Genomic DNA, 24,337 nt, shown 5'->3' on the forward strand with positions numbered 1-24,337 from the left:
CATGTACTGGGTGCTTGGTGCTTCTCTGTTTTTAAGTTGGCGAAAATTGTTTCCAAGCTTTGTAAAATTATGTGCATAAAACAAAAAATAATTGGAAAATTATGAATATGTTAATAAAAAGGGAATCTATTGTCATGTAAATCAGAAAAGAGCCAGTATTTCTGTTCTTTCTTTTTTTTCGGTACTGGGGATTGAACACAGGAGCACTTTCTCATTATTTTCAAAAGCTCCTGGTATATGAACTGGTGATACAATTACAGAGTTAAATGACTACTGGTACCATATTGAACCTCCTGGCAGAATCTCTTTTGTCTGAGTTAACTTAATCTCTCAGCCACATCCCTTTTTGTATTTTATTTAGAGACAGGGTCTTGCTGAGTTGCTGAGGCTGGTTTTGAACTCTGAACCCTAACCCTAACCCTAACCCTAACCCTCAGCTTCACAAGCTGTTGGCATTCTAGGTGAGTGCCACAGGAGCCTGGCCTGCATCTTGTTTCTGAGAGCCTCAAACCTCTATTTTATTTCCAGGTTATTTGGCTTAATGATGATACTAGAGACTATATGGAGGACTAACTGATCTAGAGCAGTTTAAAAAAGTGCTAGATAAAAAGACAAAATTTGCAGGGGACAGCAGATACAACTTTGTCAGTCCTGCCCTCTGATTTAACAGGTGATAGGTTACGAGTTTAGATAATTCATAACTGAATTGGAACACTTCTGTAGGCTTTTTCTACTGAATTCCAAAGAAACCAATGACTGTTGAAATGTTTGCTGTAGATAACCTAAAAAGGAAAACACTCCATTTTTTGTATATTTCAAACTTTAAATGCTACTATTGTATACTGTGTCAGGCCCTGTGGATATGAAAAGTATTAAGAGAGACTTGTCTTTGGAGTTTTTTGAATCAAATTGCTTATGCTGTGCTCTCCACCTCAGAAAAGCTCTAGGTGGTCTTCCTTTGCTTGTCCCTGTTTCATCTTCCTCCTATAGGTTTAATGCTTCTAGTCCTGCTGATCAGTTACTTTCCCCCCTCCCCTCTTTGCCCCGAGATTAGGTAAGGGGTGCGTGTGTGTGTGTGTGTGTGTGTGTGTGTGTGTGTGTGTGTGTAGATGTTTCTATGTTGCCCAGGCTGGCCATGAACTTTTGCTCTCAAAGGATTGACCTGCCTCAGCCTTTGGAGTAGCTAGGCCAGTGTCACTTTATGCCCCACTCCCCTTCTTTTTATTTGTTCTTTTTAGATATTCATGACAGTAAAATAAACTTGCCCTTCTTAATGCTTTAGCCATATCTCTTACCATCTCAGATTTTATTTTTTGTATATCTTGTTCCCTTTGTCTGAAAAAATCTCCATCTCTTAAAACAAACACATTTCTCATGTTTTAAATTTAAGTTCATCAGAGAATAGCCCTTACTCTGTATAGAGTACCCCTTGCCCTTTCTACCTTTATTTTTCTTTTATAGCACTTATTATATATTATACATTTATTTGTATGATAATTAACTTTTTTCTCTAGCAGAATGTAAGCTCTCTGTAACTGCAGTGTTTGAGTGTAGTGTTCTTTTCTTTCTTTCTCTCTCTCTCTCTCTTTTTTTTTTTTTTTTTTTTTGGTACCAGAGATTGAACCCAGGGGAGCTTATCCACTAAGCCACATCCCCAGCCCTTTTTATATTTAGAGACAGGGTCTCACTGAGTTGCTTAGGGCCTCGATAAATTGCTGAGGGTGTCCTTGATCCTCCTGCCTCAGCCTCCCCAGCTGCTGGGATTACTTATGCCATGGAGCCTGGCCAGCAGTGTTCTTTTTTTCTTTTTTTGGTACTGAGGATTGAACTCGGGGCCACTCAACCACGGAGCCACATCCCCAGTCCTATTTTGTATTTTATTTTTAGAGACGGGGTCTCACTGAGTTGCTCAGTGCCTTGCTACCTCGCTCCTGGTGAGTCTGGCTTTGAATTCATGATCTTCCAATCTCAGCCTCCTGAGCCACTGAGATAATAGGCGTGCACTACTGCATTTGGCTAGCACTCTTTTTTTCTAAATGATATTGCATTGCTATAAATCTGAGTTTAGGATTTTTTTTGTAAGGCAAGATGGTAAACATACTTGATTCTGTGGGACAAATAAAACCTGTGTAGTTGGAAGCAGCCATTGATGGACAATACATAAAGGAACAGGCCTGATTCTGTTCTAGAGGAACTTAGGTAAGCAGACTATAGTTTGCTGACCTCTGCTGTAAACTATCATCTCTTAATTTTATTGGACTTGAAACTCTTATTACACAATCTTACAAATCCTCTATAAGGACTTCTTTTTCCTTCAGTACTGGGAATTGAACCCAGAGGTGCTTGCTGTACCTCTGAAGCACATCCTCAGGTTTTTATTTTTATTTAAATTTTTATGTTGAGGTAAAATCTCACAAGTTGCATAGGCTAGCTTGGAACTTGGGCCTTCTACTTTAGCCTCCCAAATTCCTGGATGTGCCACCACATCCATCAAATAATCATCGATTATTAATTACAATTAAAATACAATATTACTATGAGTGGGAATACAGTACCTTCGTGGTAGACAGAGTGCGTTTGGCTGTATCATGTGTGAACCCTACGTTCAATCCCCAGTACCACCCCCCAAAAAAAAAGACAAGCCCAAATAACAACAACTATAACAACATGGGATCCTTATCAACCACTTTACAAATGATGTTACAGAGTAACCAATTTAGAAGCTGTTTTACTATTCCTGATCATCTTGTACTGTTTGTTTCTCATTATTTTCAAAAACTCATAGTATATGAACTGGTGATGTGATTACAGAGTTAAATGACTGTGTTGGTACCATATTGAACCTCATGGCAGACACGAATTCCTTTTGTCTGAGTTACTTAAACAAAACAAACTCCTTATCCATCTGTCATTCTCATGTATAACTTGGCATACTATTTAATCACTTATTTATTATTTATAGTGACATTAGGGATTTAATCCAAGGACACTGTACTGCTGAGTACATCTCCAATCTTTATTTTTTATTAGTTGTAGACGAACCCAATACCTTTATTTATTTATTTTTTTTAAAGAGAGAATTTTTTTAATATTTGTTTTTTTAGTTCTCAGCAGACACAACATCATTGTTTGTATGTGGTGCTGAGGATCGAACCCGGGCCGCATGCATGCCAGGCGAGCGCGCTACTGCTTGAGCCACATCCCCAGCCCCACAGTACCTTTATTTATTTTTATGTGGTACTCGGGAGGATTGAACCCAGTGCCTCACACATGCTAGGCAAGTGCTGAACCACTGAGCCACAACTCCAGCCCCTTTTTAATTTTTATTTTGAGACAGGGTCACAAAGTTAGCAAAGCTGGCTTGAAACTTGAGATCCTCCTTCCTCAGTGTTCTGAGTACCTAGCATTATAGATGTGTGCCACTATGCCCGGCTTGTCTTTTAAAAAATTTTTAAAACCTTGTATCATGGAAAATATTAAATAGCCCCCCAGATGGACAAGATGAACACTTTGTTAGGATAATTACAAAATTGATTCTTCTTGAAGAAAATCCCAAATAACATAAACTTATCCATAAATATTTTCATCCATATCTCTTAAAATATAAATACTTTGCCAGGTGTGGTGGTGCATACCTGTAATCCCGGCAATTTGGGAGACTGAGAGGCAAGAGGATTACAAGTTTGAGGCCAGTCTAAGCAACTTATTGAGACCCTGTCTTGAAATAAAAAATAGAAGTGTGGGGATGTGGTTCAGTGGTTAAGCACCCATGAGTTCAATTCCTAGTACTAAAAAAATAAAAATATAAGTATTTTTCTTAAAAACAAATGTATAATTATACATGAATAAGTTAAAAATAATTTCAATATAATTAAATAGTGAGTCTTAAACATTTCCATTTATCTAACTTTTTGCTTTGTTGACTAGGCTGGTCTTGAGCTCCTGGGCTCAAGTGATCCTCCTTTATCAACCTCCTGAGTAGCTGGCATTATAGGCATGTGCCACTATGTATGGCTAAAGATTTTTTTTTTTTTAACAGTTGGTTGTTTGAACCAGGCCCTAATGAGGTCTACAATTTGCATTTGTTTTAGTCTTTTAATGTATAGTTTCTTTTCCACTCTTTCCCCATCTTTCTTTTGTGAAGAATCTGGGTTGTTTTGGAATCTACCCACATTCTGGACTTGGCTAACTGTGTAACCATCTTGTTAACAACTAGTTCATATGTCTCCTCAATGTCCTGTAAACTGATTGTTAGATTTAGAGGCTCTGTCAAATTCAGATTTACTTATTTCATCAAGAGTGCTTTGTAGCCATGGTATGGTCATTAGAAAGCACATTAATATCTGTGTCTTTCATCTTATATTAGTAACAATTTATCATTACTTAGATTCATTTTTAAATGTTCTGTTTAGATATACATGACAGTAGAGTGTATTTTGACATACATACATAGAGTATAACTTAGGATAGATTGATTTTTTTTTTTAATTAAATATTTGCATAATGATGACAGTACTGATATGTTATTTCTCATTTATTAGTTATATTATTTTGTCCAATTATTTATTTACTTACAGACACAAGTAATATAGGAAAAACTAGTGAAATGCTTGATTCAGCAGTTTTCAGAAGTATGAATTTGTTTTCTGGTACTCCCCAAAAGGTGATCAGTTAGGTTTTGTTTGTTTTTTTTTAATATTTTTTTTTCCTTGTAGTTGGACACAATACCTTTATTTTATTTATTTAATTTCATGTACTGCTGAGGATCGAAAAACCCAGGGCCTCACACATGCTCTACTGCTGAGCCACAACCCCAGCCGGATCAGTTAGGTTTTTTACAAGTAGTAACATTATGAACTCACAGTTTTAAACATTTTGTTTTGGTTAAATGGGTTGCAATTATTTCTTATTGATGCTCAAATTATTTCATCTATGTTAGTGGAAGCTTCTTAAGGTTGGCCAAGTTCTTTGGATGTAACTCCAGAAATCTTTGATAGCCTTATTGCCTTTTTAAATTTTTTTTTATTTTTCTAAGTTGTAAATGGACAGAATACTTTCATTTTTAAATTTATTTTTATGCGGAGCTGGGGATCAAACCCTGTGCTTCACACATGCTAGGCAAGCAATCTACTACTGAGGTACACCCCCAGCCCAGCCTGATTGCTTTCTGATATGACAAATTTTATACATTTCCTGTCTCATAATTGGGGTCCATTATTTTTCTAAAGAGCTTACTTTTATTGGGAAATGATATTTAGGATCCATAATCTGTGGTAGAAGTTAAAAAAAAAGCCAAACCATTGCCTTTTTCCTTTGTGGATAACAAGAAATATTTATTATATTCGGCAGTTTCTTTAGGTCATAATTCCAAGGTGGCTTATCAGGTTGCTAATGGTCTGGTCTGCTGTCAAGATTGTTTTACTTGGGCTGGGGATGTGGCTCAGGCGGTGGCTCGCTCGCCTGGCATGCGTGTGGCCCGGGTTCGATCCTCAAGCACCACATACAAACAAAGATGTTGTGTCCGTCAATAACTAAAAAATAAATATTAAACTTCTCTCTCTCTCCCTCCCTCCCTCTCTCACTCTCTCTTAAAAAAAAAAAAAAAAAAAAAAAAAGATTGTTTTACTTAACATAGTGAACTAGTGTGATACTGAGTTTTGGCAAGAAATCTCAATTCATCATTAGAAGGACCTCTTAGGGCTGAGTAGTTCCGGATAGTCTGTATTATCTTTTATTTTTTTGAGATGAGGTCTCATTATGTAGCTCAGGCTGGCTTCAAACTCTTGGGCTCAAGTGAGCTAATGTCTCAGCCTCCTAGTAACTGGGACTACAGGTACATGTCACCATACTGTTTCAGTAGCTTTGTATGTGTTACTGGAATTGGAACCCAGGGGCCCTCTACCACCACCAAGCTACATTCTCAACCCATTTTGTTTTGTTTTATTTTGAAACAGGGACTTGCTAATTTGTGGAGGCTGGCTTCAAATTTGCCATCCTCCTCCTTCCGTCTCCTGAATGCTGGTATTACAGGCATGAGCCAACAAGCTCAGCTCAGTAGCATCTTTTGATTCATATTCCTAGTTGACAATAAAGAGTAGTGCTCCAGGTGTTAAGTAAGTTTTGGAGAATACCCTCATTCCCCAATCTTCATGATGTTTCAGGGAATTCGAGTAATCTCTGGCAGTTACAGAATATTCATGGTAAATCTCTACCTGCTGCTACTATATTTACCACTACCACCAATGTAATGAACTAAAGACCTGAAACATAGTCATAAAGTTGCCCTAGATAGAAATAATCTTCCTTCTTATTTGCCAAAAATTGCCAAGGCAGAAGATTTTTTTTTTATTGTAGATTCTAGATATCTCAAATTGGTAGACAATTAAGGGTTAGAGAATTATAACCATCCTGTTCGATTATGTATATGAACAGTCTTCTATTTGTATTCTATTAATGTACATTTTAGTAGTAAGAAATGTGTTCATGTAACATAATCCAGGAAGAAGCCCAGCCCTCCTCCATTAACTTTTATTTTTTTTATTATTATTGTTTTTTTTTTTTTTTTTTTTTTTTTTGTAGTATTAAGGATTGAGCACAGAGGCCTGCTATCACTGAGTTACATCCCCAGCCCCTTTTTGATTTAGACGGTGTCTTATTAAGTTGCCCAAACTGGTCTTATATTTGTAATCCTCCTTCTTCAGCCTCCCTAGTCCCTGGGATTACAGGCACAAGCCACCACGCCCAGTTTAACCTTTTATTTTAAAACATGGATTCATAGAAAGTTGCAGTAGAAAAAGGAAAAAATGTATATGATGGTCCCCTGTATCCTTTGCCCAGTTTACCCCAATGGTAACATCTTATGTAAGTGACTCCTCATCAGTTTACCTCAATGGTAATGTCTTATGTAACTATAATATCAATTTTTAATTATCAGTTTTCATTCAGCAGAAATCAGCTAAGCAGCTATTTATATGCCAGCTCTTGGGAGTAGATTAAACTCTGACCTTGTGTAGTTCTTCTTGTTTTTGGCTTGTCAAATAATTGTCTCCAAATATAGTTTTTATTCTTGTGTTCTTTGTTGAAACTTATATTTGCAGCTCTTTTTAATGTTAAAACATTGTTATTCCTCACTTTCATATTTACTTTCTTTTAAAACAATTTTTACACTGTGTTCCCATCTTTGTTTTATAATCTTTACAGCACCAGAACCATGTTGCCTGCATTGTCTTATTTTAATCACGTGCCAGTTTTGCAGTGCTACCAAGTCTGGATCTGAGAGGCAGCTTGTGTGAATCATTTACATACATTTCTGTTTATATTCTCCAAATTAATTTGCAACTTTATATTTTTTATCCACTTATATGTTCAAAACACATTTTAATAATTCATTTTATGAAGGAATTTGTCATATGTGATTTAAAAATTGGCTCAAAGAGCAGAACTATTAAACAATAGCGGAAACCACACAATATGTAGGACTTTAAATGGCAATTGCTAAACATTTGCATGTTCTCAGAAATCTTAGTGTGTATCTATATGCTATTCCACTAGGACTTGCACAGATAGGTTTTGCACAATATCTTTGCTGTTACTGTCAGCCATAAACAAATTACACGTATTTAACAAGTTAATGTCAGATTGGCCAGGAGCCACTGGGAGGTGTGTACTTAGTGACATCAGCTGGCAAAGAGCCCTGGTAACAGGGAGGGTTGTAAGGGTTGTGGAGAGAGAGGAAGCAGGAGGGAGAGAGGAAAAGAGACACAGAGAGACTGACTGTATCTGGGGATTCTGGCAAGGTGAAGAGCTGGTCTGTTTGGCAGGACCTTCCCATCTGGGATCCATCTGTGTTTCCCTGGAATGGGACAGGCAGCTCCAGTCAGTGAGAAATCGCAGATGTGAGAGAGCTGACACATGTCCAGCTAATGAAAGGAGGAGGAAGGCTGGTCTCCGATTGGGCTTTGAAGATTAGGAGGAGAAAAAGAAGAGCTTTTAAATATCTAATTCAAATAAATTTTGTACTAAAAACTTGGATTGTTATAACCTGGGCGTTCAGGGTAAGTACATTTTTTATTTAGTTTTGGGGGAGAAAGTGCACAATTCTCTGCCTCTCCAAGCTTTTTTACTTATTTTAAATTATGGTGATGTTTGAGTTCAGTCTTCACTCAGTTTCATTTTGATGGTTCATTTTGTTCATGTTTCTATCTCATTTTTCAGTTGCCACCTTTATATTTGAATACTGTGCTTTTTGAATGGAAACTTTAGTTAATAGTCAGATGTAATGTATGAATTCTACAGCTAAAAGACATCGTACAAATATTTCTGTAAACTCTTCAACATTGAATTCTTCTCTGATGTGTTGAGGGAATTTTGTTCTTAAGTATGTATACTTCGGGCTGGGGATGTGGCTCAAGCAGTAGCGTGCTCGCCTGGCATGCGTGCGGCCCGGGTTCGATCCTCAGCACCACATACAAAAAAAGATGTTGTGCCCGCTGATAACTAAAAAAAATAAATAAATACTAAAAAAAAAAATTCTCTCTACCTCTCTCTCTCTCTTTTAAAAAAAAAAAAAAGTATGCATACTTCAAATGGGCAATATTAAAGAAATGGCTCATAAAACACATTTTACTTACAATTACTTTATTTGTCAGGTTTTATTTCAATGTGTTCAGGCAAGTTACAACTAAAAGAAATTGCAGTAAAATTAGTAACATATTTAACTAGTAACATATTTAGCTTCTTTATGTTACATTTTTTTCCTGTGCTGTTTTCTCCTTTTTACTCCTGTGTGCAAAATAAATAATATCAAATCCAACTGGAATTGTGAGTAGGGGGTACCACATACATAACTACCATGTTCTATAATCATGGTAGTTTTTGATGTCTATTTTGGATTTTTGCTACTTTTTGCTGCTATTGTACATTGTATTCATCATGTTTTGAGACCTCCAAATTCAGACACCTATGGAAGAACATGAGTTAGTGGATTAGGTATACTTTTTCCTTCCTGTGGCACTGTGGATTAAACCCAGGCGTGCTCTACCTCTGAGCTATGTCCTCAGCCCATTTTATTTTATTTTTTTATGTTTGAGATAAGGTCTGCCTAAGTTGCTGAGGCTGGCCTTGAACTTATAATACTACTGCCTCAGCCTCATGAGTCTCTGCTATGAGGCCTGCAACACTATGTCCCACTAGTTGCCCATACTGTATAGCCATTATTCATTAGTGCTTTTATCTCTATGTTCTGTTTGAGTTTTAATTTTTGTTTAGTTCCTGATTCATGTTATTGGGGAAATTTGACAGTACATAGAAGGTGGTATGCATTTTAGTATAAGTGTTCCTAGATTATTTTTCTGTTGTAATAGTTCCTAAACCCTTTTGCATTTTTCAGTTCTTTTTTTTTTTCTGAGAGTGAGAGAGAGAGAATTTTAATATTTATTTTTTAGTTATCGGCGGACACAACATCTTTGTGTTTTTTTTTTTTGTATGTGGTGCTGAGGATCGAACCTGGGCCGCACGCATGCCAGGCCAGCGCGCTACCGCTTGAGCCACATCCCCAGCCCTTTTTTCAGTTCTTGAACTGAAAACGGTCTTGTTTGGGGCACTTATTTTCAGGGTACCTTTCCTATTGCTGCACCTACCTTCCAAATCAGCTGTATCTGTTATAAATGTTACATGCCATCTTTGCCTCTCCAAGTTTTATAAAGAGTTTGGAGAACATTCCAATTCTGTAATGCAAATGAACCTGTTAGACTACACCAGAACAGAACTTTGAGAAAAATCAACATTCAAGAGAGAGATCCTAAATTGCACTGGTTTGTGACAGCACTGTTTAAATTGTACCCCCCCAACTCCAAAATTCTATGAGTTCTCAAATAGAAAGTTTTTGTTTTAATTTCAAATAAGTTTTAAAAATATTTTTATTGCTTAAAGTTCTTCAATCTTATATCAGTATTTTAAGAGAACAGTACAGTACTATTCAATTTTTTTCTTTAATTTTATGGTCAGATTTCTTGAGGTGGAAGGAACCTTTTTTAAATGGACTATTGTAAAAGTTTTCTTTTATGCCAGATTGACCAAATGGTTTAGTAAAAATTGGAGGCTTCCAGTTGATAGGTTCAGCATCTTTGGGACTTGTCTGAATATTTGAAAGGATATAGTGTCTACAGTAAATTTATGCAGTATTCCCTCTTTGAGCAAACACATTACATTGTTCACTTAGGAGACATGATTCTAAGGAAGAGTGGGGAGAAAAAGATCTAATGCTGAATGAAGCAATAGTCTAGGCTGGGGTCTACTATGGAGGGCCTGAAAAGGGTGTTATAGTTCTGTATGTTCATGTTAGAAAGAATACCTTTTTGTTTTACTTTTGTTGTTGTTTGTTTATTTTGGTGATGAAAATTGAACTGGCGTATGCTTAATCATGTGCTCTACTACTGAGCTACACCCCCTGATTCACAGAAATACTTTAAATGCTAGAGTTAAGAAACATAAGAAATGATAAATAATATGCATTATAACAAGCGAAGATTCACTGACTTTAAATAAAGTAGTTGGTTAAATGTCCTGGTAGGATAAAACAGTTTAGGAGAATAGTTGCTTCTTACTAAGATTGTAACCAAGACATCTTTGAGTTAAGTACTGCTAGAGTAAAATCATATACTTTCTGAAGACTTTGAAAGCATCTTATGAAGCTTTACTGCTGTGAAGAGAAGAAAAATCTCTTGGACTGGGGATGTAGCTCAGTTGGTAGAGTGCTTGCCTTGCATGCACGAGGCCCTGGATTCGTTCCCTAGCACCACCAAAGTGGGGGGGAAAGATCTTCTTATTTGGTTTCTGGTAGTGATGGATTTTTTTTTTTTCCTTCATATCAAGTGTCTGTGTTGGACTAAAAGCACATAATGCATTAATGGCAACAAACTAGAGATGAGGTTCATGACAAATGGCATCTTTGCAACATCAAAAAAAATAGTGCTTTTGAGTGTGAGTTAACATTTTATACATGAGTAGAAAAATCCAAGTGGATCTGAAAGATTGGTTAAGTCAGTTCATTGATGGTTATTTTAAGGCCACTCAGTGTAAGAAATGCTCATAAGTTTCCAGTGGTGACCTATCACTGGAAAGCATCTTAAGGACAGGTGATCTAGTCAGATGCTTTATTTTATCAGTAAGGAAACTTGAGAAAAGGCTAAGAGGTGGTAAAAAGTCTGCCTGGCCTAGAGTTTACAAGCTGTAATTGGTGATTGGACTGGGATGTGTTCGGATCTTCTAGGACATTCATTTTATAAATGCACATTTGTCTGCTACTGTGCCTGACTTGTAGACATTTTTTGATGGCCTGTTGTGTGGGAAAATGTGTTAAGAGATAAATAAAGTGCCTATAATTCCAGCTTCTTGGAAGGGTGGTATAGGAAGAACCCAAGTTCAAGGCATCCTGGCTCCGAAAGGGAAAGACCTTGTCTCAAAAGGGCTGGAGATATGGCTCAGTGGTAAAGTGCTCCTCTTTTTTCTTTCTTTCTTTCTTTTTTTTTTTTTTTTTTTTTTTAGTGAAATTTCATAGAGAAGATAAAATATTTCATGAATGCACAATAGTAGTTAAGTCTAGAAATTAGTATCAATTGGAGGAAATCAGAGAGCCTTCTTAAAAGAGGTTTGCATTTGATTAGAAAATATTGCAGGACAGGAAGGATTTGTACTCCTCATGTTTGGAAGGAACGTAGTGGATACACAGAAAAGTTCAAGTACCACTGGGTGTCAGTGCCTTAAATAAGACTTTGTCAAATGCATACTTACTCAGTGTTAATTTTTACTGTGTTTTGAAGTATGCCTAGCTGTGGTGATCTTTCCAAATTCAAGAACAGTTGTTTGCTTCTGAGATACTTATCTATGCACATACATTTTTCTTCTCCCTTAAATTTGTGGTTTACATACCAGGAAGCTCTAATTGAAAAGGTTTCTACTATGATGGACTGTTTAATTTCCCCTCCAAGCCAGCAAATAAAGGAATTAGTGGTGGCTGTATCTTGCAAGAAAACAACCCATTATAAGTGATTGTTATATTCTCATTGGCTGATGTGCTTCTGAAATAGTATGTAACTTTTAAGAACTAGGTAATGACACAGATTTATGCTAGGAAATTTAAATGCATATGGATTTACTTTTCTAAAATATGTCAAAACCTGCTAAAAGCAACTCTTTGTGTTTTTGTTTAAGCAACAGCTAGTGAAATCCTACTATCTTTGAATCCTGAGCAGCTTGTTAGAGATCTCTAGTAAGGTGGAGTGCAGTTCTGTGTAGAACATGTATGTCCATAATATCTGCAATTGACATCTTACAGCTGGAGCTAAAACAAATAGAATATGGATTTTAGTTTGGTTGTGGTGGTTAGGACAGATGGAAAAAAGGTGATGAAAATATTGTATATAGGCTTTGGCATGAGACTGTAACTGTGAGCTAATTTAACCTTCTCCTCTGAGCCTCTGTTTTCTAAACTGTAATGTGGAAATAAAAATGAGTATTAAAGTATTAAATTAGAGAGTATTTGTGAAGCATACTAGTTACTGAGATTTATCTTTCCACGTGATTTGTATGTGTTTTCTTTCTGTGGTGCAGGGGATTGGCCCAGGGCCTCAACCATGCTAGGCACTGAAGCTTTCTAGCACTGAGGTACATCCTTATCCCTCAAAACATTGAAGTCACAATAACTGAAAGATTTTAGTTTAAATGTGTTTCTTGAATATTTTGAATATCTCACTTCAGACTGACCAACCTGCTTCCTTAACTGATTCTTAGTTATGAGAGAAAGGTGTGTGTAGAGAATGCAGCAGCCTTAAAAACTCAAACCTGTTGCTGTGTGGCAAGCTGTTAATGTTTGGGAACCTTGCATTACTTACCCTGCTGATGAGCTGGGGGATGGGCCCCTTTGAGGGTGACAGATGTGCCCTCTGTTGCCGGCAGGCGCGTGCCGGCTCTGTCCCTCTGCTCCCAGCACCAGGTGCAGCCATTGTTCTGGCTGGTCTCTCTTCATCCGGCCTCGTCTGTTACTCTGCTCTTTCTAGCTCATTGTTTCTGTAGGAAATTAGCATTAAAAACCCATCTGAAACCCCCATGTCCCTCAACTGCAGGTGACTGTTATTGGCCCCAGCTGCCACCCTTGCGCTTGATTACTTCCATATGGGTCTGTGCAAAGAAGTAGTAGCCATTTATTGATTTCCACCACAACCCCCACTTCTATTACTCAAACTATAATACTCTGAAATCTATTAGACCCCCAATAGGCTGTATGGCTCAGTTGGCACTACAACTGTGATGAACGTTTTACAAGCAAAACTAATTACGCCCTCGTTCTCCCCCCTTTACCACCTCCTACCTAAATATTAAGTGTAGAAAAACCAGAGTGTCATAAGTAGAATAGTAAATCTTTTCAGTGTCTTGAGATAAATCTGTTTCTAAGTAGTAAAACTGTTCGACTTTGGATGGGCTTTTATGGAAAATTTTAGTTAGTGGTTTAAATATTTCATACCACACCCATAATATTCAAGTAAACCATGGCCCAATAGGTCCCTGGAGTGGGAGTCGGGGGAAGAAAAATTTTCATCACTTGCCTTTTGGTTCATTAAATTTAATTGGGGTGGGCAGTATGTTAGGAAAGGGACCTAGTTTAAAATGGTAGTATGTGGGCTGGGGATGTGGCTCAAGTGGTAGCATGCTCGTCTGGCAAGTGTGCAGCCTGGGTTCAATCCTCAGCACCACATACAAAGATGTTGTGTCCACCGAGAACTAAAAAATAAATATTAAAAAATTCTCTCTCTCTCTCTCTAAAAAAAATAAATAAATAAAAATAAAAACCTCTAGTTTCCTACAATGTTAAAAAACACAATAAAAAATGATAGTATGCTTTTCTGAAAAAATTATGTAACAATATTAAAAATCCTTTAGTATTGCATTATCTTGTTTGTACAAATATTGTTCTAGTTTACTTAGAATGAAAAGCACAGGAAGAAGGTTGGTGTCATAGACTTCTTCCTTAATCAGTTCACAAATTTAAGTGTTTAAAATTTAGGTTAGGGTTGCAAATTAAGATTATAAACAGGTAATTTTAAGTACCTTACTAAAAATTCTACATCCAATTTTAAGGACAGTCTGAAGTTGTTATTGGCTCCTGATAATTTGTATTGTAACCTTAGTAAAGTCACTACCCTTATCAGTTAGTGCCAAGAGTCCTGGTTGCCTGCACAAGTTAACGGCCCAGGGAGAAGTAATTGACTTTTGACTGCTGAGTGTTTAGATATGCAACTCAGTTTTAAAGTTAAGTCTTCAGTTAACTTCCAAATTAAATTATTTAATAAGTCTAACATTTAAAGTAATAATGTCAACCAAGAGTGGTTGTGCAAACCTATAATCCTAGCTATTCTGGAGACTGAGACAGGTAGATCAGGAGTTCTAGGCCAGCTTGGACAATTTAACAAAATGATATTTTAAAATGAAACAAGGCTGGGATGTAGCTCAGAGGTAGGGGGCTTTTATCTAGCATGCAGGAGGCTCTGAGTTAGATCACCAGTACTGACAAATAAAAAAAGTAACAATTTCAGTTACTTTTTCTCCCCTCCCACCTCTCTCTCTCCCTCTTCTCCACCCTTCCCTCCCTCCCTCCTCCTCTTCTTAAACTTAGCTACACTGAGCTTTTATCACAAATCTGGAAGGGGAATTTTTTTCCTCCCTCCCTCCTCCCCTCCCTCCTCCCCTCCCTCCTCCCCTCCCTCCTCCCCTCCCTCCTCCCCTCCCCTCCCTCCCCTCCCTCCTCCCCTCCCCTCCCTCCCTCCCTCCTCCCCTCCCTCCCTCCTCCCCTCCCTCCTCCCCCCCCTCCCTCCTCCCCTCCCTCCCTCCCTCCTCCCCTCCCCTCCCTCCCCCTCCCTCCTCCCCTCCCCTCCCTCCCTCCTCCCCTCCCTCCTCCCCTCCCTCCTCCCCTCCCCTCCCTCCCTCCCTCCTTCCTTCCCTCCCTCCTCCCCTCCCTCCCTCTCTCCTCCCCTCCCTCCCCTCCCTCCCCTCTCCCCTCCCTCCCCTCTCCCCTCCCCTCCCTCCCCTCTCCCCTCCCTTCCCTTTCCCCTCCCTTCCCTTCCCTCTCCCCTCCCTCCCCTCCTTCCCTGGTTCCCTCCCTCCTTCTTTCCCAGGCTGGGCTTAAACTCTCTATCCTCTCACATCAACTTCTTGAGTAACTGGGATTACAGCAGGTGCATGTGTTTTTAGCCTTTGTATTTTAGTACTCATGAAGGATGGGATTTCCTTTCGTGACTATTGAGACTAATTTTCTTTTCTATCCGTTTAATTTTATGAGGTATGTTTTCCTGTACCATTCTTAGAACTAATGCCATGACAAAACTATGATAAATCTTTTTCACCCTTGAATGAGAACTGCATTTTCACAAGGAAAGTTTGCTTCTGTTTTCCCAAGAAGAGAGGCATAGCAAGTAACTCTATGTGCTTTGACTGCCCAAATGAAATATTTGCTGGAGACTTCAATAGGGCTGGGACTAGTGGGGGCATGAGTGAGGTACCTAAGGTGCAGACTGTGAAGGTCAGTCTTGTACTTATTTTGGATCCCAAGCATCCTTACCCATCCCACTCATCTTCAGAAATTTTTCAAATAAGGAAGGATCGCAAACTTAGTGTGATTGATTTTCTAGAAATATTATTTTCCATTTTTGTTTTATTTTACTTTATTGATGCTGGGGATTGAACCCAGGGGAACTTTACTACTGAACTACAACCCTAGCCCTTAGTTTTTAATTTGTGTTTTGACACAGGGTCTACCTAAGTCCTCTCCTTTGTCATATCCCATGGCAAACACCTATTCTCTGTTCCCTAAGTTTTGCCTTTTAAAAATGTCATGTAGCCAAACTGGGAATGTAGCTCAGTGGTAGAGCACTTGCCTGATATGTGTATAAAATGTCATTTAAATAGAATTATAGTATATAGCCTTCTTTGTGTGGCTCCTTTAACTTAGTGTAACACATTTGAGATTCATCTTATGTTCATCAGTAGTTTGTTGGTGAAGTAGTATTCCATCATGTAGTACAGTAACCAGCTATCTCTGTTTGCCTTGATCCTAGGAAAACATTCGGCTTTGCCTTTCCATATAAATCTTAGACTACGTTTGCAAGTAGATGATGGTATGATATTAATGTTAGTTATTTTGATAATTATCTATGAGTATATAAGTAAATTTTTTCTTTCTTTTTGTTATTGGTACTGAGGATTTAACCCAGGGGTGCTTTACCACTGAACTACATCCCTAAAACTTTTTATTTTGAAACAGGTCTTGCTAAGTTACTGAGGGTCTTGCTAAATTGCTGAGGTGTCCTAGAACTTGGGATCCTCTTGCCTCAGCCTCCCAAGTCACTGGGATTACAGGCAAGTATCACTGTGCCTGGCCAGTCTTCTAGTTCTTAATAATTATACACTAAGATATTTACAGGTAAAGTCATAAAATGTTTCTAGCTTACTGTCAACTGGTTTAGGCAAACAGGGAGATTAAAAGGTAGGTAGATAGAAAAAAGGAAAATGATAAAAATTGATCAATTTGTGTATTTGGGTAATGCTATCCATAGAGTTCTTTGAATTATTATTGAAAATTTGAGATTATTTCAAAATGAATAATCCTTTTTAAGTTGGGATAAAAGAAATAGAATACTGATTAATAGATTCCTGTTAACAACAACAAACAGAATAATATTAAGTGGTCAGCTTAGAGTTGTCTGAAGAAGGAAACTTGTGTGTTCTGAATTGGGATGCTGATTTTATTCTGAGTGATGGGTAACCATTGAAGGGTTATCAGTGTGATAGTTATGTGATCTGATTTACATTTATTAAATATTTAACTGCTGACTTCACGCCAGGCAGCATTCTATTATTGAAGTTAAATCAAGGAATAAGACAAAGCCTTTGCCTTCATTGAAATTCAATTCTAATGGAAGAGACAAACAGCAAAGTTATATATATGCAGCCTGAAAATATGTTTTATATGTTTAAGGTGATTGATATTTAAAATGTTACAAAAATGAAAAGGCTAAGGAAAGAGGAAGATTCAGATTAAGTTGAGGGTATGGGGAGGACCCTCATTGAAAGGTGATTTTGAAATGGAAAGAAGGTAAATATTAGGGTTCAGCGTTGTATGTGGCACATTTGTCTCAGCTTTTGAGTACATACTATGATTAATAAGCTTGATGATAATAATTCCTTATGGGGTATAATTCTGACTCTATGATATTGGCATTCATCCTTTTTAGCAGTGTAAGGCTTAAAGAAGTACAGGTCACCAGGCATGATGATGCATGCATGTAGTCCCAGCTATTTGGGATGCTGAGGTAGGAGAACCAAAAGTTCAAGGCCAGCCTCAACAACTTATCATCGAGATCCTGTCTCAATAAAAAATTAAAAGGGCTGGGGTGTAGCAGAGTGGAATAGCACTTGCCTAGCATGTGCAAGACCCCGTGTTCAGTCTCAGTGGTGGGGTGGGATGGGGTGGGGTAGGGGGAGAAAAGGTGAGGTATAGGTCTTGGTAAGACAATGGAAATAGGAATGTAAAACATTCCTATATAGTAGGAAATTTAGTTACCGACAGAAAAATATTCCCTATAAACAACTTGCAAGGTTATTCTGCTTTAATATTAATCTATGAACAAGGGTTTTGAGGTATATACAACAACAACAACAAAAATGTATTAAAAAGACAACCCTTAAAATGGGCAGAGGATCAAGAGCCAAAGAATTTGAATAGTAAAGTGAAGCTGTTGCTGCTCAGCCTTGTACTAATCTAGGTTTCCTTTTAGTAAAAATAAGGTTGTTACCTCAATCCTCTTATCTGGTTAGAGAACACACTCCAGAGAGGCTTTCAGTTCTTGAATAATGAGCCCGGAAAAGTTTCTTCTGAAGGGATAATACCCAGGGCAGTTCTTGTATGTATGAAAGTTAGCTTTGAGAAGATGGAGAAAAGAGTTCTCATGGAGGATGAAGTCGAGGGTGGAGGTAAATAAGACTGGATAGGTAACTGATGTCTAGGTTTAGAACACCTTCTATGCTTTATGTAAGAGCATATATTTTATCCTATACGTAATAGAATTAAAACAGTTACAGTTTTGTTTTGTTTTTAAGAAGGGAAGCATGACTTATTAGTATTCTTGAGGTAATTTACTGGGAAAATATTAATTTTATGGAGGCAATCTTAAAGTCAGGGAGGCAATTTGAGATGGTTAGGGTAGGAATAAGCAAGAGATGGCAGAGGCCTGAATTTTGTAGGTGGAATAGAGAGGGAAGGGAAGAGGATTTGAACTTGTGGAGTGCAAAATGCAAAGAATGTGGTTTGTTTTTTTTTTTAATATTTATTTTTTAGTTTTTCGGCGGACACAACATCTTTGTTTGTATGTGGTGCTGAGGATTGAACCCGGGCCGCACGCATGCTAGGCCTGAGCCACATCCCCAGCCCCAAGAATGTGGTTTTAAAATACAGATTTAAAGTGAAAAGGTTAACCTGATCAATTTTGCTTTTTAAAAAAATGTGGCTGATGAAGCATTTTGTGCTTTCCAAGGGAGTTTGATGAACAAACTTAGGGTACTAAGTATGTATTTTATTAGACATTTGGGGGTGGGAAAACAATTTCTAAAATACTTCTGGCAGCTCCATTTTCATTTTTATCTGCAGGATAAAAAAGTAAATTCTGTTTTTTTTTTTTTTTTTTTTAATTAGCAGACCATATGGTGTTTGCACAGACTGACTGCTTATGTGAGGTAGCTGTGTTATTTTTCTCTTTCAGGATATGATGCTTTACCTGATGCCAATGTTCTGAAATATTTATTTTCTAGTCAACACTATGTGAAATAATTATTCTAGTCATTGTATTTTTTCTTGATGCTTTAATTGATGTCCCTATTTGTTTAGTGCTTAAGTCTGCTTTTCTATTAGTTTAATATTTAAAAAATTTAAAATTTGACATTTACATAGTGTTTCCTAACCTTTTTTCAAATCATAGCACAATAGAAAATAAGTTGATTGGCCATCCCAGCCTGAATAAATCAGTGTCTCATTAATTCGTTCATTTATCAGTGTGGATTAGTATCTAGGAAATATGCCTTAGCAGAAAAAATATATAGAAACTTTTCTTCCACTGTATCATAGTTGATTAACTGGAATTAAGAAAAGTTAGAATATATAGTGTGTCCAAATAGGACACTGGGAGCTGTGGTCATAGAAGTGAAGAGCTCCAGGAAATCAACAGTCACAGGCATAGAAAATAAGTCACTTGGTACATTATGACAGGTGACACCATAGAAGTACTTATGGGGCTGTAATGTAAGAGTGCAGATGTGGGAGGATCTAATTCTCTCAAGGTGAGTATAAGGAAGTATTCATGAAGAGGTGATGTTTGAATTATAGCTTTAAGTAGGAATAGTTCTAAATTACCTGTGACAGGAGAGGCAGGACATAAAGAATACTGCCTGTTTAATTATCTATTGGTCTCCCCCCACACACACACATTTTTGACATATAGATAGACACAATACTTTTATTTTTATGTGCTGCCGAGGATCTAAGCCATGCCTCGCACGTTCTAGGCAAGTACTCTACCACTGAACTACAACACCATCATGGTTATTTGCCCTGATGAAGTACCCATCTACCTTCCATTTATGTTGTTCACATTCAGTCCCAACTATATTAATGGCTTCATATTTGCATTGCACTTTTAATTTTCAGAGCTTTTTATCCTCATAATGAACCCTCCCCCCAAGATATGGAGGAAAACCCAGATAAATGGTATTTTTATTTTTTATAGAGGAGAAAGCTGAGCCATTATCATCCTATTACATTTTAGTTCTAGATTGCTGTCTAGTAGGAAGAACCTCCCTCAGTTCTCTGGGCATAGCCCAGAGAGCTGATTTAGGCAGCCACTAGGAAAACCCTGGCAAGGCACACAGGCCTAGTTGATGATCACAGAGCAAAGAGCCTGACATCTGCTAGCTGCAGCTGTATCTTTTTGCTACAGCATATCTATATTTCTACTTGCACTTGTAAAGAGTTACAGAGTTTGGAAGAATGCAAGTTAAACCATTCCAAATTTATAGATGTGCTTTATCTCTGGGAGTATTCTATATTGAGTGGGGTTGTCTATGAGATCCCACAGTTGGTACTTTTCTCAGTTCATTTATTGTTATGTTTAGGCCATCATCCCTATACCAATTTTAGTTAAATGCCAAAATAAGTTTGAGCTATCATAATAGATGAATTGAGTGGGTGCTAATTGCGTCTCTGAAGTGTTTGCCAAAGAGATTTTTTTCTAACTAGTTTTGTTCTGTCTCAGTCCTTCAGTCTGTTTTGGAAAACATAGGATCTCAGATTATGTTTTAGGGTGTTTTTGTTAAAATAGTCAATTTCAGTGAGTAGCCTTTGATCCTTTATGCCTATACTTTGTATTTATCCAGTTTTCTAAAGTTTGTGGATTTTGGAAATAGTGAAGGAATGAGCTTTCTGGATTGTTAAGGTTTCTTATTGTTGTTATTGTTTGTTTGTTGTTCTGGGGATTGGACCCAAGGATGCTTTATCACCAAGTTACCCTGTAACCCTTATTATTTTTTTTAATTTTCAGACACGGTCTTACTAAGTTGCCCAGGCTGCCTTGAACTTGGACTCTTCTTGCCTTAGCCTCCTGAGTTAACTGGGATTACAGGCATGCACCATGACACCCAGTTGAATTATACTAGGAAGGAAAGTGTGATCTGTGTGGAACCAGCATTTTCAAAATCTTGATTTATTCGTTACTACACCTTAAAGTACTCCCACTGCAGTCCTCAAGCCCATTCAGTGACAGTGGGCTTGCTTTGTCTAAAAATTTTTTGATTGTCAGTTGAGGATATAAATGGGCTCCTCTTTAATAAAAACTTGTTGTATTATTTTCCTTCTAACTTTCCTAGGGTTTGCTTCAGACACAGGCACTACTTTTTAAATTTCTTTAAAATATTTTTTTCGTTGTAGATAGACACAATATCTTCATTCATTTGTTTTTATGTGGTGCTGAGACTCAAACCCAGTGCCTCACGCATGTAAGGCAAGTGATCTACCACTGAGCTACAACCCCAGGCCCCCATATATTTGTGAAGAAAGACAGCAACTGTAATATAAAATCTGTGATCAGTGCTCATTTCTTTTCTCTTATAAATTCTTGGTCACCCACCATGTACAAGAAGCTTCATTGAATTTTATAATAATTCACTCTTTCAGCCTCACTCAGTTCAGACTTTTGCTATAGTTACAGTCTCTGGAGCCCAGCAGAACTGTCACCTCTTTTTATCTAAATTTTCATGGGCATGGTTTAATTTTGTGAGCCTTAGTTTCTGGTTGAGTAAAGTGGTAAAGTGGCCTCTCTTCTCCTTTTCCCTTTACAACTGACTGCTTTATAGCTTATTTTAAAAAGTCACCTAATTGAAAATTTGGGGGGGGGTGTTGCTCAGTGGTAGAGTCTTTCTTAGCATGTGTGGGGTCCTGGGCTTAATCCTCAACACTGGAAAAATTCTTTAAAATTTTGTAATTTTTAAGAAAACATGTATTTTTTAAAGTTGTAGTTGGACACAATATCTTTATTTTGCTTTTATTATGCTGAGGATTGAACCCTGTGCCTCATGCATGCCAGGCAAGCGTGCTTACCACTGAGCCACAGCCCTACCCACAAAGTTTGTAATTTTTAAGGGCAATCTATATATGATTGAAAAATCTTGCATTGATTAATGATTTTGGGGGGGAATATTAATTTTTAAGAGATAGACACCCCCAAAATGGCAAAGAATTGAGAAGACTGAACAAATAGAGAATTTAGGCCTAAAGTTTAGTGTGAAAATAAGATAAACAATTTCTGTTTGCAAAAGTACCATAATCAAAGGAGTTTTCTTAAGTTACTTTTGATTGCAGCCATTGACTCTCCATATTGCAAGGTGTGGAGTTGCTATACTCTGTGGTGTTCCATGAGGCTAACACAACAACTTTCTGTGTGAAGAGCTATCCTCCAAAAGAGCCAAACACATGGCATTGCATTGTATTTCTAGATGTCATTCTCTCTCTTTGGATGACTTAGATCTTAAGAAGGGTATTTGCTCTTGAATAGGATAAAAATTGTTACTTTGGCTTAAGGCCCACCTGGCACCTGCTATTGATTAGAAGTGAATGCTGGTCAGTCAGGATGTAATAGTGCTAGTCTGATTATCAAGCTCAGCCTTCAGGATGAAATGCTGGAGGAAAATGAAAGATGACTTAACTAGCTGTACAGATAATCTGAAAGAAGACCCTTTTTTCATAGCTATTGAACAGAGCTGCACAGAGATAATCCTAAGTATTTCTTTGTGTTAAGAAATACCATGATGTTTATATACTGGAACTGCCCTTACATAAGGCAGTTAACAGTAGGATGAGTGTTGAAATCCTTTTGCATTGATTTTAGAAATATATATGTCAAATTAAATGCAGAGATACATGTTCAATTCAATGAGTTTTTAAAAAGTAGTTATCTAGAAGAATATGATACATATCTGTAATCCTAGTGTTCTGAAGGCTGAGGCAGGAGGATCACAACTTAGCACGGCCCTAAATAACTAAGTGAGACCTTGTCTCAAAGAATAAAAAGGTCTGATGATGTGGCTCAGTGGTTAAGTGCCCCTGGGTTCAATCCCTGGTAAATGCCCTGCTCAAAAAAATAAAAAGTAAATAAATAAGTTAAATAAATCTGTATTTCTGTAACTTTTAGTAACTAAAAATTTAGGACACTTACTTTTACCAGAAAGTTCCTGCTTACCTCCCTGCGACATTATTTCAATTCTCCCCCTGTATTTGTATTTCATGTAAATGAAATCATGCAGTGTGCATACTCTAGTGTTTTGCTTGTTTGTTTGTGAGTTTTCATACATGTAATTGCAGGAATCAAAAGGGTTTTATTTTAATGTTGCAGTATTCTATTTTATGGATGTACCATACTTTCTCCATTCATCTGATGGTGGACTTTTGGGTTATTTCCAGACTTTTTTATATTACAAGTAAGACTGCTGTAAATATATCTGGAGAAGTTTTTGTGAACATACGTTTTAATTTGTGTTGAGGTTGAATTATAAAGCCATTGGGTAGAAGTATGTTTAACTTTATAGGAAACTGTGAAATAGTTACCCAAAATGTACCATTTAAAACTCTTACCACAGTGCCTTAGAGTTCTGGATGCTTTGTGTTCTTCTTAACATTTAGTCATTCATTTTTATTTTAGCTATTTTATTGAGTAAGTGATGATAACTCATTGTGCTTTTAATTTGCATTTCCTTGATGATAAATGTTTACCACCTATGTGCATATTGCTTTATCTTTAGGTATGATATTTTGTTCAATATGAACAGTCTCTGTTCTTTCATATATATCACTTAAAATTTTGATTACTTGTGGGTTTTTTTGTTGAATTTCTTTGTACATTCTAGATCTGTATAAGCTTTTTGTCAGGTAATATGAGCTGTGAACAATTTTTCTCAATCTGTGAATCAACTCTTCATTTTCTTAATGGTGCCCCCCCCCCCTTCTTTCTTTCAGTAGTGGAGATTGAACTGAATCCAGGAACTTGCACTTGATATGTAGATTCTCTACCACTGAACAACATTTCTAGCCCTTTTATTTTGGGATAGAGTCTCTCACCTGAGTTGCCTAGGCTGACCTCAGCTTGTGATCCTTCTGCGTTGTTGTGATTATAGGCATTAGCCACCACACCTGCTTCTACCTTGTTTTTCATTGTATTTAAAATCAAAGTTGACATTTAGTCCTAATTTTGAATCCTGATTTTTTTTTTAAGCCAGTCCTATCATTAGGTAAACATGGGTGACATAACCTGTGTAACACACTAAGAAATATCTAAAATTTGACTTTACATACAAGTAAAAAACAAGCATGGACTATGTTCTGGTCACTGGACTTGGCACTGGTAATACAGCGGTGATCAAAACAGACATGATACCAACTCTCAAGGAGCTTGCAACCTGAGGGCAGAGGCTCACTTCTTCTGAAACAAAAAGGAACAAATGATGCATTTAGGACCTTGTGATGTGAACAGAAGTCTTCAGTATTCTTCATTAGCAGTCACTGATGAAAGCATCACAATTTGAATAAGTAGTATACAGATAACTTTATTCCCTTTGATGATGATGATTATTATTTAATGAGAATATTTCCTGAAGCCATGGTATAATGAATACTGGAATGAGTAGTTCTCTATATCTGTATTTTTCTTTGTTACCTACTTTCTAAGAATTACTCACTAAAAAAAAAAAAAAA

At 37.2% G+C, this 24,337-nt stretch overlaps 1 protein-coding gene across 2 annotated transcripts in view; it reads left to right on the plus strand.

Moving 5' to 3' along the window:
• Positions 1 to 24,337, plus strand: part of Cbfa2t2 (CBFA2/RUNX1 partner transcriptional co-repressor 2) — a 147,860-nt gene that overhangs the window by 46,463 nt on the left and 77,060 nt on the right. The window lies entirely within an intron of this gene.

The sequence above is a fragment of the Callospermophilus lateralis genome, chromosome 3 (genome assembly GCF_048772815.1).
Source record: "Callospermophilus lateralis isolate mCalLat2 chromosome 3, mCalLat2.hap1, whole genome shotgun sequence".
In the NCBI taxonomy this organism is placed as follows: domain Eukaryota; kingdom Metazoa; phylum Chordata; class Mammalia; order Rodentia; family Sciuridae; genus Callospermophilus; species Callospermophilus lateralis.